At 38.9% G+C, this 15972-nt stretch overlaps 1 long non-coding RNA gene across 2 annotated transcripts in view; it reads right to left on the bottom strand.

The window, feature by feature from the left end:
* Positions 1 to 10289: 10289 nt before the first annotated feature.
* The window catches only part of LOC128910219 (uncharacterized), a 39117-nt gene continuing 33434 nt past the window's right edge, over positions 10290 to 15972 (bottom strand). For both annotated transcript variants that reach the window (XR_008466648.1, XR_008466647.1), the window contains exons 4-5: positions 14560 to 14635; positions 10290 to 12166 (exon numbers count right to left, since the gene is read on the bottom strand). This is a non-coding gene — a long non-coding RNA (uncharacterized LOC128910219). The remainder of the gene's footprint in view (positions 12167 to 14559; positions 14636 to 15972) is intronic.

Below are 15972 nucleotides of genomic sequence, written 5' to 3'. Positions count from 1 at the left end.
TCCATCATGACACCAGGAGTCATCATCACCAGGGGTGATCTACACCAGGAGTCATCATCTCCTGGCTCTTGTGCCAGTCGCTGCATATTGGGTGTGGGTGCGGGTTTTGCCAAAAGGCGGTAGTGACCAATAGGTTGAAATGCCTGAAGTGGAAAGGACTTCAATGACATTCCTGTAGCATACCTGTGATTTTTTATTTTTTTTCTGAGTGTATCTGTGCATATTTAATATTCATGGATTTTCTTTTTATTTGCAAGTCAAATCAAGCTCCAACTAATGCTTTCTACTTTAAATACCTGTAAGAGAGAATATTTTCTTTTGCCTTTTATATTCTGTCAGCTGCTTTAGAGAGTTTATTATTTCCTCTTGAATACGCTTCTTCTCTCACCGTGTATACTGGAGGACTATTAAAAATGAGCAAATTCAGGAGTGTTGTTTTTATTTGGATAATCTTAATACCACACAAGCATCAGACTTTGCCTCATCTCAATTGCTCCCGTTCCTGCATTACATAACCTGGCAGCTCAGGTTTCTGATTAGCCTTTGTAATTCCAAAAATGTGTAAGAATTTACAACTGTTCGACATATCTAAGTGTAACAGCAAAAAGAAAAAAAAAAAGACAGGGAAATGATTTTCCTGAAAATTGAAATAGTTTCCATTTTGTTGTGTGGAATAAACACATACTTTTTTTCTTTCTTCTTACTTCCTTATGTGTTTGCAGTGCCATGCATTTTGCTGTAATAAATTAGCCTTGTATTTGCACTAAAAATATAGACCATATTGCAAAAGTCAGTAATTTCAGAGGGCTTTTTTTTTTCAGAAGTGTTTTTTTCTTATACCAACCATTTTTCAACAAAGATGTTATATCCACAAGGAAAAAAAAAAGAATAAAACCCATGTCTGTTGTAAAGCTTTTGGAATATCTAAGCTTCTCTCGCATTAAAATGCTGGAACATCACTTTTTTGGAAGGAATAGTCAGTCTGTTCTGCTCACCCCCCCACTCCCCCCACCATGCTTTATTTCTTCTGGTTTTGGTCTTACTTTTCAAAGAGAGTTCATGATGCTGGGCAGCCCTGATAACAGGCTGATGGACACTGTGCAGGCTCAGGGGAACCTGAGAAAAGAGGCAGTTCTTGAAGTGTGTGAGGTTTTGCCCCAGCATTTTTTTTTATTATTTTTTAATTTTTTTTGTAGGGAAGAGCTTTCAGATGAAAAAAACTAGCAATGATCCAGGACTATGTAGCTGCGTGTCCCTCTGGAAACTGGGAACTGCTGATTGCTACAAATCTGTTTAAGGCTGGAAAATCTGCAGCTGGCAGAGGCAGCGCTGAGGCTTACAGCACTGCCCCTGGGGCTTTCCGTCTACTGATGGAACGATGCAGGGTTTAAGCGAATGAGCATGTGCAGGTGTCATTCAGCCCTTCTTCCTCACAGCGAGTAGTGTTTTATTCTGGAAATCAATCCCCTAAAATCAGCCAGAAAACATATGTAGTGATGGGAATGAGGGCAGATAAATCTGGCCTGAAGAGAAGAGACAAAAATTACATATTGCACCTGAAGGAAGCTTGACACAACGTAAAGACAAACCGCAAATAAATCAATGTAAACTCAAACTCATTTGCACAACTACAGGAAACCCCTTTTTTCATTATGTGAATCTTTGCTTCCCATTCTCCGCGTCTCCAAACAAACGAAGTTTAAGGAAAGTGGAGGTTTTGATGCAGCCGAACAGCTTTCAGCTGCTGGTGGGCGACTTGCAGCCAAGTTTGGCCATCGGCTCCCATGAGCAGGTGGTGTAAGGCTCAATCGAAGAGAGGATAATGCAAGGTAATGTGACTGACCACAGGATGCTAATGTGAGCTGCTGCCATCACAAAGTGCTTGAGACAGTGAACATTTCTGAGTCTGGCATTGCTAGTGACTCCGAGACTTTGCTGAGAAAAAGCACTTTGTTTGAATTATTGCAGTTGGTCTGAGTGCAAAACACTTTGGGTTTAAATGAATCAAAAGCAAAGAATACCTCTTATCCTAGACACGGAAATTTCAATCCTTCAGAGAGACGAAAAAGCACTAATGCTTAATGACTCTGTGCACTTCCAGTAATTACTAAAGAATGAAGTCTGATATCAGTGGTATAGGAAAGTTAGGTTATGTAAAACTTGCATTAAATGAAGGGAAGGTTTTGGGGAGAAGGATGTGCATTCATGGCTTCTTTTTCATTTGAAAATTTTTACTATTGGTAATGAAAATATGCTGTCTCTCCTTTAAATAAAATAGAAAATGTGTCATTTCCCTAGAAATACTTCAGAAAAACTTTTCTGAGTTTAAATCAGGGAGCTTGGACTCTGGATTCTTTCTCTTGCTTTATAATAACATAAATTCTATGTTTGCTTGACCGAATCATTAAATCTGTAAAAATCTAGAAAAAAACCTATTGGTTATGGATGCCATGAAACACTCACAAGGCTGCCAGTTTCCAAAGGCACTCAAGGACAACAAATTTGGTTGAAATCAGTGAAGTCTGCAGATATTCACAACCCAGTAAAGGGTGCCCAAAAACGGAGGCAGCTACAAATAGTGGGGACGTGCAAATGGATTCCCACACATGCAATGCAGGATTGAGAAGTAAAAAGGAGAAAGGACTAAATCAGAAGAGCTACTCCAATATATGTTGACAATTTCACTTGATGAATTCAGTATCCACCCGAAATGTCGGCAATATTGTATTTATTTTTTCATTACTCCAGATATCTGGCACTCTTGCAAGCACCTATCAAGCACAAATTAATTCTCTTTGCATCCCCTTGATCTGAGGATCTTCTCCACCTTCTGTGTGGAGAATCAAGGTCTTAAAAGACGAGACCAAAAGCCAGAACTAGGAGATTTGGGCTGTCTGACATCTCTTGCTTTCCTCATGAGACTGAAACAATAGATTAGCGTCAGAGAGGGATTCCATACTGCTTCTTTATTTGTGCCTCTGTGGAGTTTTCCTGTCTTCCTATCATTCAGCAGTGTTCAGGCATAAATTCTTTGCTCTGCCATCGCCAAGAGAGAAGCCTCTCGACACTTTGAGGTGTGAAAGTGGTGAGTGCTGTTTACTGGAGTGCATGGCAGGGTGCCAGGCAGGCAGGCAGGCAGGCGGGCGGGTGGGTGGGTGGGCTGGAGGCAGAAGCTGCCTAACACACAGGAGAAGATGTCTTGGGAGGAAAAACTCCAAATCTTTCCTGTGTCAGGCTGACACTCTCATTTAAAGATGAAACTAAAGCCAATGCTCCCCACCCACAACACACACAGATGCATAAAGAAATTAAGAACTTTTTCAATACTGTTTGTTGCAAGAAAGAGAAATCCCATACCAGGGCAGAGTTTCATTCTGTTTTTGAATTTCTCTGGCATTTAGATCTGTTCATTCCCTCAGGACACCAGGGATGTTTTTTGAAGATGCCCATGACAGACATTAGAGAGTTTATTATTTTCCCTTCATTTTCACTTTGTGAGAAGCAGTAGCAGAAGAACTTCAGAATTCCATAAAATCTCAGTGTTTTGAATTTTTTTTTAAATGTAATATCAGGGGGAAAAAAAAGAAAATAAAAAGAAAAAAAAGAAGACAGGAAGCAGGTCTCCTGAGTGAGTTAAAAATTAGAAACACAAAAAAGTAACGGGGGAAATGACTCACCCCAAGGTCACACAACAGCTTGGGAGCGACAGTGGTGAAAGAATGTGAAAATCCCAGTATGTTGCCCTAGCAAGAGGATCCCTATCCTTCCCGGGCATCTCTGGAAAGCAGCTGAGGAAGAAAAGCGTCTGTCCCTGCCTGTTTCCTTGGAGATGGAGAGCAATGTCTGTAGCAGCAAGCATGACGGGAAGTTGCCTTCTTGCAAACAGAGCCAGGTATCAGCTGGCCCTCAGCTGTGTCGGATCCAGGCGAGCAAAAAGTCTGCAGTGTACAAAAGCAGCTTCTTTCAAGTGAACGTGTAGGCCATGGTGATAGGAGGTGAGGTCATTTCAGAGCAGGATGTAGAAAATCCAAAGTTAAAGCTAAATCTTCCCCCAAAGCCTGTACTTTCAAGTAGCTACAAGTAAGGTACATTGAATATGCAGGAGACTGGAAAAGGAAGGACTTTGCCAAGTTATGTAATTCAATTGGATGTTCTCGCTCTAATTACTGACCTGGATCAAATCTGCCGCCACCTTGCTCATACAGAAGTCAGCAGCTGGTTCTAGTACCGGCCTGGGATACGTTATTATGTTCATTGCATACATTTTCCAGTGGAAAACTTATTAGAGAAACCAGAGAATAATATATTCTTTTACAGATTTTATATCTATAGCTATATATTAGAGCTAAAAAGATTTATTTTTATGCGTTTCTATATCCTTTTGTGGCTTTTGGCATTTTGTGCAAGTATCTGTGTTTGTTATAGGGTGTTTTGTGGAGGAGTTTGTGTCTTGTGATGTGCGGGAGTGACAGGAAAGGATGTGAGACTTTGCTGGGCTTACGAATCTGTTGCCAGACCGCCCGCGCTGGGGGGACTGGACTCTGACCGCAGGCCGTCTCTTCCAGGACTGCTTTCTAAAGAGCTTTTCTCGTTGACGCCAGTGCGCTGTGGCCATACACTCAGAAAACATGCAGCTTTTACAAAGCATTACCTGACAGATTTATATTGTGTATTGGTATCAAATTGCATTAAACCATCTCAGAATTATGGCTCAACCTGAGGGTTCAACTACGCACAGCAACCTTCCAGTTTACCTGACCTGTCAGTTAAGCTGAGCGGTCTTTTTCATGGGCAGCACCTTTTAGCTCCTTTGTTCTTATTATTATTGTTTTCTGGTAATTTTCTTTTACGTGAACTGTAGTCACTATTCTGTCTGACTGATCTACACCTAGCTGTTCTCTGGTGTGAAATAATCATGCTTTGAAATGCTGGAAGACTGCAACTTCTCTACCCTCCCACTACCTCCACAACTCGTCTTCCTTCAGTCACCTCAGCTGTAACAGCAACACTGCTCTAATATCTTTGCATTGAAGTCAAACTCATTACTCATACTTGCAGGCAGTCATAACAATTCCAAAGAATCATTGTTGCAGATAAAAGGGCAAATGAATTTATGACAGCCAATTAAAGGACAATTAATAATTAAATGGCGATGTGAATTCTTAACATGAATAGTGGTTTTTCTACAAAGAATGCTGGCATTTGAGAGTGGGTTCTGTAGCTAAGTATTAAATAACATAGCACACCAAAGAACTGGTGTCACTCCACCAAAGTTAATGAAATATTACAGTGGAGTTGGGTGGATTTTGCTCAGCTTCCAAATAAAGTGGAGAGCTTTTAAGAGAATGCATTAGATGTGGAAAATAAGTAACGTATTTATGGAGTATTTTCAGCCTTGTGGCAGGCCCTGTCTCTAACAGAGATGTCACTGTTGGACCTCTGTTGGATTAAGGTTTGGCATAGACTTGCAAAAGGGTCATAAATGAAACAAAGAAAGAAAGAGAGGCAAAAAAAGAACGTGCAATATAGTTATGCTTTCCTTCCTCAAGCATTTAACTTAGGAAGACAGATCTACATCCAAGACAGAAGGCTGCATGTAGGCTTTTGGCTATCACAGAAGTATGGAGGAAGGAGATACACTGTGAGAACAGTGTATAAAGCACAGATTCCAGGAACCAAAGCTCACGTTGCCCACAAGAGAAATGCAGATACAACTGTGGACATAGTTGAGTCTCTGGACACCGAGGAGAATAGACGGCATGAATAAGAGATTTGGGTGATGTCCTGTTCCTGAACTTTTCTTACAGTAGGGAAACATCAACCAGTGGCATATTTTTGGTTGTTTATTCTTCCCCAAAGCTTCAAATTTCAGAGGTTCTGCTCTTAGGTTGTTATTACTCTATGTTTTTCTGCCCCTTGTTTATTTTTCAACAGCTTCCCCTTTAAAATTTTAAAATAACTATTTCTCTGCATGCAACCAGTATGAAAGCATGGTCTCCTACCTCAACTGACACGGTTAGGAAGCCTTTATTTAAAATGACTTCTCTCCCCCTACCTCCTTCCTGCATAAAACCAACCCAAACAAACAAAGGAGGCTTTCTTGGAAAGTTGGCAACAGTTTTCCGAGCTCCCACTGTTATTTCTTCTTTAAGATGTTCAACTTGTTTGTTTAAACATTCACGTCTTTAGGCCTTTCTTCCTGATTTTGTTGTTGGAAACCATGACAGCTGCTATTTGTTCCAGGAAGGAGATTTATTATTTCTTCTGTACCCCAATTATGACTTTCGTTCAATTTAAAGTAAAAAGAACCCAACAATTTACTCTTCCAATATGCACTTTAACTCCTGTGATTTAGAGCTCCAAGCTGTGAAACAACACATCTTTAGTAGGTTTTTGCAATTGAAAATCAAGAGTGGAAGCCACTCTATGAAATTTAGGTGATGGATGCCACAATCATCTGCAATCGTCTCATCAATTCCAGAGTATGGCCTGGTGATAGGAGTCAATATGCCATAACAACACTTTTAAATAAAGGATAAATATGCATTTTGCATTACATGATATAGAATCTTGTCAGAATGGACCTGGCTGGGTAATTTGCAGGTCATAACAGTTATGTGGTGGACAACTGTAATTTTAATGAGCATTTCTCAAGCTTAGAGGCACATCTCATGAAGGCACAGGGGCTGTAGTTGTTGGTGAGCCTTGCTGGTGAGCCTGTGAGCGGTTTGCTCCGCTGCTGCCTCTCCCAAAGAAGTATGTGCCACTGTGTCAGCAGAAGGCAAAAGTGATACTCACACTGGGTTAGCAAAGAACAGAGTGCATGCACAAAGGGGAAGAGAAGAGGGGCACCTTCACGCTTACATGCACACAAGATGTGAAATCATTTGTCCAAATGAAAATTTTCCCAAGGAGAGCATTTATTTTAGCGGAAAAATTCCCTCACCCAAATGCAATTTTTCCTTGTATTCCCCAAGAAAATGCCCGATATAGGATAATAACAGAATAATCCAGCAGACTCTGAAAAGGTGAATGTCTGTGATCATTTCTTTCTATCCTATTTGAACCGACAAAGAATTTGAATCGTCATCCCTCACTTCAGAGTAGGGCTCTAGATACCAGACTGTCAGTGTATTCTAGGGAAGGCAAGGGGTTGTTTTGTATATGTAACTGAAAAGACAGTAGCAAAACTTCAGTTCTGTTCTGCATCAGACTAGAAAATGTATTTGTAAACCTGAATTTTCCACTAAACACAATTCTGGGCTTCTTGCCATTCTACTTCAGAGATCAGCATCTAAAATTGTGCAATAGTCTTTTGATTACCTACAGAGTCTTGATTCATCTATACACGTAAAAAAGGTAATTCAGGTCATTTAGTTGTAAATAGGAAGATGATTTCTGGCAGGTACTGAAATGCATGCGGGAATTTATTTATTTGCTACACTGAATGAAGTTCTTCATGCTAACCATTACTGCCTAAAACACAATCACAGCTAGTGGCAGCTGAGCATTCACCATGTTGTTCTTTTGAGATACGTAACCATCACGACAAAGAAGAATACAAAGAAGAATTAGTGATAAGAAGGCCTTGGTAAAAATGGGTTCTGTGCTGATTGCATTAAAGATTTCCAAATTCAAAGTTAAAGTGTTAAAAAGCTCATGATGAAAGAAATTCTGCTTTTAATGAAAACTGGGTTGTGCACAACCGCTTTGACAAGAATAAGCATAAGGCAAATAATCTGAAATGTTTAAGGGTCCCTATGAGTATGTAGTACTACAGATTGCAGTATCAAAGTGTTGGAAGTTATAGTGGCTTATTATATTCCTCGTGATTTCTCTTATTTCTTTGAAGAATTATTTTCATATAAAAACTCACCTTAAAGTAACAGGGTCATTTTTTCCAGCTGTCGGTTCTGGGGCAGCTTTGGCATTGTTATAATTTTGCAAGGTATCAACAATGCTGTGAGTGTTTTCCATGGCAAGAGGGGATCAATAAGAGAGGAAACTGGTAGAATATGTGAATGGTCAAATTAGGCACCTTTGCAGGGGTGACTTTGCAGGGGAGCCATCCTGGTTTGCTAACGTTTTATCCACACATTGCACAAGAGTAAATGAGTATATATTTCAAGAAAACAAGAAGTGTGGGCCAGTGAATCTGCAAGTGTATGTGTGCAGGTGTGTTTGTGGATTTTCTTTCCATCATTTTGCATCCCCTGATTTTCCCATGGGAGAATGTTTGTGTTGATGAGTCCCCTGTGCAAATCAGGATTTCTTCCTGTAACAAGGTATTTTCTTGTGTTTCCCATTCTGTTTATCTTCTAAATTGTTCTATCTCATGTCACTGTCTGCTATGGATATGCTACAAATTCCCTGGACATTAGCCAATACTGCTGTTGAAACACCTGGGAATAAAATGACTTTTAAGCAGATAAGTACATAGGTGGCTGACCTTACTGTGGTTCTGTGGTTTGTCTTCTCAGGATTCAGGAGTCTGATAATAGATAGAGGTCCCACCTCACTCGCACATAGCGTTAACAGACCTCACCACCAGAAGACCAGATATGACACTTGCAAAGTTATGGCTCCTCTAAAGTCAGCAGAAATCTAGTAACTTAAGATGGGAGCTTAGTTTTCTGGAACCATTCTGAGAAAATACTTTTAAGTCACAAGGAAAAGACAGGAATGCAACCAAACTACAAGCAAAATGAGGGGGGAAAAAGTGGCAAAGGATATTGATTCTCCCTTGTTGTATGTCTTTTGCAGATGTTACCTTGAAAGGAGTACAGAAGAGAAGGAACCTCAAGCAAATTGGAAGGATGATGTCCTCCTTTCCAAGGGGGCTGTGGGGGCTACCTACAAAGCTATAATCTGACCTGAAACTCGTCTCTGCTCTCAATTGCTTATGCAAATCCATAGATACACTTTTACCATGCTCACTTACAAGAGACTCCAAATGTTCATAAGTGTTATCACTATGTTTAACTGTAACACAAAACCACTAAACTATTACAAGAGAACTCTATCCATAGGGAAATCTCAAGTCTGCTAGGTGAGACAGATGACACTGAAGACTGTAAAATTGCTTGCTGCCCATGTCCTTGCAGGATAGGTCCCTTCCCCCAGTACTGATTTCCAGCTTTGCTTTTTTACCTGCTCTGAAAAACTGTCCTCTTGGGAGTCTTCCTTCTCCCATCATCTGCAAAGGTTAACTTTAGGTCCCTTCTAAAAAGATCTTCATACTTCCCATAGGTCTTTCAGTCTGCCCATAATTGCAGTTTAGTTTTTCTCTGTCACAGCTCCATCCTATTTCTCCAGCCTGGACATGTTCAGCTGTCATCAGGGAAGGAACAGCAACCCTCTACTCCACTGCCCACACTCCCAGTGTTTAAACAGAGTGTAAAATGTACATGTGCTGATAGAGAAAATTGTACAAGGACAACTCAAACACCTTAAGCATCTGTCACAGATGTAGATAACTGGACATGAAGCAGTAGGAACTTAACCAAAGATGTGAAAAAAATACAAGTGATTCAGTCCAACTCATGACTCAAGACTCATCAGGATCTTCCCTATAAATAACTATGAAGTTGTTTTCATTTCTTTTTCTGGAGTTTAACTGTATTCCCACAGGTCCATATGTGTATTTCCCACAGTGTGTCAGTGGAAAAAAGTCTGATTTTATTGCAAAGGAAACTGACATGTGCCAGCAAAAATCAAGCTACTCATTAAGGAGACAATGATTTCCTTGCAAGAAACAGGATTCAGCCATTCCCATCAAGGTGAGAAGTGATACCCGGGTAAGGATGAATGATGTAAGGAAGGGAAAGATCTGTGTCTTCTCCTTTCCTTTTACCTATGCAATTTCACTACTAAAAAATCGTATTCAACTGCTGTTTACTTGCCTTGCCTGCACTCAAGCCACTAGCAGCGAAGGGTCTGTTTTCTATCTCATATTTGCTGTTATAAAATTTATAAATGAGCCTGCTATTTCAGCATTCTCTCCCTCTGTGTTTTGATCCCTGAATCTGAGGAAATTAGGACCATACGGTTGAAAATATCGGCAACTGCAGTTGATATTTCTTTCTTTAAAAGTTGTCTTAAGCCTCATAACATGACACATGCAGTAAGCAAATACGGTTTCAACACAGCCTGTGTGAGGCAATCATCCAATGCCATCCTATAAGTGGATCCCTACCTAAAAAGTAAATAAAACTGTGTTAAGTCTAGGGAGAAGGAAGAAGAGCTTAAGTTAAGAAGGATTTTAAAGCGGTTTCTTCTTCGAAGCGGTTTTATTGCAAATCATCTTAGTGTAAAACTCAGCATTAAAACTCATGTCTTCTCAGATCACCAGTGTGGAATTCACCCACAGTTTACAGAACCGAAAAGCATACTTTTTACATCATTTAAGTATTGCCATGTGAGGGGATGTTTCTTAATCCGTGGATGGTATCTGCTTATCCTTTCAGGTCAAGAACAAAGAGGCTGCATGTCTAGTTTGGGTAACTACTTGGTTTGGAGTTGAACTGTCTCCACTTAGCACATTTTAGTGCACACCATGGACTGACTTTGGAGCAGTTACTATACGTTATGCTTGGAGGACTAATGTTACTCCAGCATGAAAACATCTGAAACATATACAGTGTGGACAACAGGTGCTCAGCACCGAATATTTCACCCTATAGAGCTGTTCTTATAGCATCACACTACTTGACAATGCAGAAATGGCCACAGACTGTTACAGAAAGCCACAACGGAAGAGGAATTGTGATCTTTTCATTAGCTAAATCACCTCTAGAGGGATGGTAGCAGTGCTAGGACCTGAATGCTGAAATCCTGAATGCCATTTCATATTCTGAACAAATACAATGCATCCTCTCCAATTCTTCTTAAAAAGTGGAACACTAATTGAATTTCTCTGCTCATTCTTAGTGGGATCATGGTTCGCAATTGTCCTCTAGTTGCATGCCTCACTGCAATTTTACTTTGTCTCACAGACTGTGATTATGAAAACTGGCTGTGTGGCATACAGTGAATCATGCTGTGATTTACTTTGAAGAGGTCAGCTTAAAAATTTCCCGAGAGGAATTTTATTAGATGCAAACTGTACCACGACTGAATTAAAATGCAGCCTAAGTATTCTTATATCCATTTCATCAATATAATTCTATTTCTCCCTCTGTTTCACCATTATAAACTGATTGGAGGTGTTTTTTTCTTTAAATTGGATGGGTCAAAAGAAGTTTTCTACAAGCACAAAGTCAATTGTGTTCCACTGAAAATGATAATAAATAGCTCCAAAGCCTCAGTTACACTCTGTGACAAGTGGACAAGGTAGACAGAGAGTGTAATGGAAGGGCAGATGTGGAAAGTATCATTTAGGAATCACTCAGCCCAGAGGTTTGCAAGAACTTTTACCAACTGGCATGAAATGATGGAAGCCACCACATAATGAAACAGCCATTTCCCTATTTCATTCGAGCCAGACACTCTTAAAGCACAGGTCTCTGCATGTCTTTCCCAGCTAAATAGAATAAATCATAAGTATTAATGTAAAACATGGTAAAAAATTAGCTATTGGTGCTCCACTAAGCTATGACTGTTCTACCTGATTTCATCAACTGCCTTCCACTTGAAGACAGTGGACACAGAATTTTTGGATCAATCCTGTAGCATCTGTGTGAGCTATAAGACCTTTTAGATAAATAATCCTGTTTGATTCAAATGTAGTAGAGGAATCCCTGTCTCACATCTTGGGAAGCTAGAAAAGACAATTATCTTTCTGTGTTAATTAATAGAGAAGGTATAAATAAATTATGCCAAAACCAGTGCATCAGCTATTTTTGATTTGTCAGTAAATTTGCTGTTCTCTACCAGGAATGGATGCTTTTGTCAACCTACATACGGTCTTAACAACATTATTTTTTTATTGTTAGGAAGGATTCTGCAGAGCTGTTAAATAACAAAAACATATCTGCAGTTTTGGCTGAACTGACATCTTTAATCACGTCACTCCAAAATGGTTTATGTAAATCAAAAAGTGACTTGAAGCATGCATTAATCTCTACTTGTCGAGACTGAGACCACTAGTGGAAATGCAGTATTTCCTGGCATGAAATGTCATCCCGGCAACATGCCTGCAGATCTGGCAGCATGTAGATGAAGACACCTGGCAGTAGAAGAGAATTAGAAGGTATTTTTAGGATTGATGCATTTCTGCTTTGAAAGTATCAGTGGTAATACAGTATGCAAAGAGTAAATCCCTCTGTACATTCATGCATTTTGACACATCCTAACTCTATACATGCCACCGACATGCATAAAATGCTTAGATATCTACTAAAATTATAATATGAAATAAATAAGTAAAAAATAAAAAGGAAGTATTTTCTGAATTCTACCTATTTCTGTTTCTTGAATTATCCATGTTACGATTTCTTTAGAAAACATGATTTGTATCTGTAGCTGAATATTTTCTATGGCTCATTAGTCAACATTTGATTGTAATGATTCTGTATTCAAAGACTCAGTGATGCTCAAAGACATCATTTTATATGCTTAAAATCACTTTTTAGATGACAGTAGATCATAGAATTAGGTTTCTAATGAGGTTGTTACTAATTTCTAAGTTGATTTCCAAAATTCTTCTGGTAGAGTTTTCTGTGAGAATGGGAATTATTGAAAAGAAAATACCATAGTGATTTAAAAGCACTTAAAATTAAAATATTCATGCAATCTTCCCCTGACACTTGCCCAACTCATAATTAAGAGGCCCAGCTCTCAATTTTTTTCATTCGCAATGCCTAAGCCAATATATTTCAAGGTATATGATTAATTGATTTTAACTTTGTTAATACCCGTACTAAACCAGAGCTTTATGTCAGAAAGGCAGCACTAAAAGTCAGGGAAACATTGTTATTTGAATCCATCTAAAGATGTAATTGTATATCATCTGCATATAATTAGAAGCAGGTGCACTCTCAGGCAACAAAGAGATAACACTAAAAATTCAGTAAAACAGAAGTCTGAGATACACACAGCACTTACAGAAGATAATTAATCAGTCTGGGACACCATAAAGACAAATTAAATGGGGTATCTGATATAACATGTTTGAAAAGTTCATTTGTAAATTTTCCTGAATGACTTAAACAAAAACAGTGAAAATGCCAAGAACGAAGGTGATCTATTAAATGACACGCTACATATAGTAAACTGGAGATGGTTAGAGATTTTAGCCCTGTTAAAAGGTAAAGCCTAAAGGTCTGTGCTTCATACCCTGCAAGCGCTCGCAGGTTGCCAGTCCCCCAGCACTGACATCTGTTCAGAGTTGTATTTAGAAAACTGGGGCTTATGCATGTATAAACAAGGGACCATCTATGGGCTGGTTTTACTCGCCTCAACAGTTACTTCCCATACCATTAATTCCTTTCATTTTACTTTTCATTTTTTCCTTTCTCAACTCAAAATCCATTCATATCAAGGGGAATTTTTCCACTGACATTTGATGGGCTTTGGTTCATATCCTAATTTATCCGTTCCCAAGAAAGCAAGTCTAGAGCTGCCTAACTGCTGTAAAATCAACATTCGCAAACATTCATTTAGACTCTGAATGGTTGTTCAAATCAGCCAAGCCTCTGATGGTTTTTTATCACTGAAAACTGTATAATCAGGTATTTGTCCAACAAACAGCTGTTCTGCACCTATATTCTTACTTGCACTATATAATATTATTGTTATTTGCCATTCATTATTCATTATCCTCCTATGAGTCACCACTGATTTTTTTTTTCTTTTTTTACAAAACCACCATTTCTTGAGGAGTCCTATTTTTCACTCTGCCCAGCATTTTGCAGTATTGGTTTTTCAAACAGAAAAAAAAAAAAGACACACCAGTATTTTGCCCGCTTCATTTTTCCCTATCTTTCTTTTCCTGATTACTTTTAATAGACAATCCGGTAGGAAAATGAAAACCAGAATAAATTTTTTTTTGGGCAATCAAAAAAATGAGTGTTACAAATAAATTATGATAATTTCTTTTTGAATAGTCCCCACTTTGAAACTTTCAGACATCTATTCAATGGAAGAAGAGTAGCATGTCTCATTCAGAAACAGAAAAAAAACACCCTGAAATCTAAACAAATAGTGCATGAACACACCATGAGCCAAAACGTGTTTGCTTGAATCAGTCATTGAACAATTACAAACAAGAAATAAGTATGCAAGAAAACTAGTGTGATTTGCAAATTATTTGTGAACAGAAAAAGAGCAGCCAAATACACCAGATAACTGATTAATTGTAATTAGAATGTGGGCTCCTGATAGTGCATAGCAAATTTCCCACTGATCTGATTTCAGTGAAAATACGTTTTGGTCCATGCTAATGAATTCTCTCCTCAAATCAATTGATTTCAGTTCTCCTAAGGAAAGTATCTGCTTCACTTCAGCAATAAAACCCATCCCCATTACCTAAAAAGCTTCATTAAAATTATCTGCTAGCTCAGTAAGAAATTGTCACATTGTCACAAGAAGAAGTGACAAAAAGAGATGTTTCTACAGTACCTGTTGATGCGTGTTTGACAAAAGTACTTGGATCTCGGGTACCACAACACAGATGGGCATGACAGCATCAAATGTCCTAAATAAGTGCATATTGGTGAATTTATTTTATTTAAACAAGTGTTTTGCATCAACATACTCAAAGATGTGTATTTATAACTATTTCTTTCTTCTCCATTAGTATAGCAAACCTGCAGCAGCATTTGATCTTTCTGGAAAATACATAAATTTTGTATGTGGCTTGGTAGAGTCAGCATTTTTTGTTCAGAGTACTGGGCTCCTGGTCCTGTTCCAGCTGAAGCTGTCAAGAGTTTTGCGTGTGACCTCTTGGAGGGCAAGAATAGCATGTATGTCTGCATTGCCTCCAAAGGATGGATATACGACCGCCTTCAAGGCCAGAGCCACTGGCAATTTGCACAAACGTGTAAGTCTGGGAGAAGGGTGCACTTGGCAGATGCTCATCCCCCTGAGAGCATCCAGGTGGGTTAGCAAACTGCCAGGGCAAATGATCTGCAGTGTAGTAATTGCAAAGAAGAAGTAATGAAGAGAAACTAACCCGAATGCACCAAAATCAGTCCAAAATTCAGATGTTTCCCTTTGATCAAGTTAATTCAGTAATATTTCCATCTTTCTTACATCTCAGTGTCTGAAAAATCATGCAAGAGTTTTTTGCACAACTTTTGGGGTGCGCATGGGCAAATGAGACTCACACTCGCAGGTTTGAGAGGAGGAACATTGGAAATCACTAATGTTAAATCTGAGGTTAAAAATTACTTTTGTTTCCTGCTGTGTGCAAATGTAAATTAAATAAGCAGAAACAAGCCAGAGGAAATGATGCTTGATTGGAAGCAGAAAGTTCCTGCTTTTCCAGATTTAAAAATTAAAGACTTTTTTGTAACTACTTATAGGTAGAATATTTCCACAATTCTGAATCAGGGAATTAACAACCTGAAGATATACTAATTGTCCAAGTGTTACGAGAGAAGTCATACAGGCAATGATTAGTCCAGGAATTGAGCCTGACACCAGTTTGACCCTGAAGTAACGCTGATGATTTGCAGTAGCATGGAGGCAGAACTCAGAACTGGGAGACCTGGTGGAGTTCCCGCGAGAAGCACAAAAGGGAAAAGTGCATTAAAAAAACCCCAAATTTACTCAAATAGTTTTGGAGAGGAAAAAGATTTTGTGGGTAAAAGTGAAATGCACTGAAGTGATATACTACAAAGCACAATATTGCAGAGATCTGATGAGCATCAGAGACATTCAGACTTGTAGTAAATAAATGTTGTTACGCCGCCACAATTACAGCATCTTCCTGTTTTCAGGCTTGTTGAGCCATCTGGCATGGGCATCCGGATAAAAGTTATGCAATTATTAAAACAAGCTAAATTAAATTAATTTAAATTAATCACAGGG

Source organism: Rissa tridactyla, chromosome 5, assembly GCF_028500815.1.
Source record: "Rissa tridactyla isolate bRisTri1 chromosome 5, bRisTri1.patW.cur.20221130, whole genome shotgun sequence".
In the NCBI taxonomy this organism is placed as follows: domain Eukaryota; kingdom Metazoa; phylum Chordata; class Aves; order Charadriiformes; family Laridae; genus Rissa; species Rissa tridactyla.
Note: the sequence above shows the minus strand (reverse complement) of the source record. Positions and strands in the feature narration are given on the sequence as shown.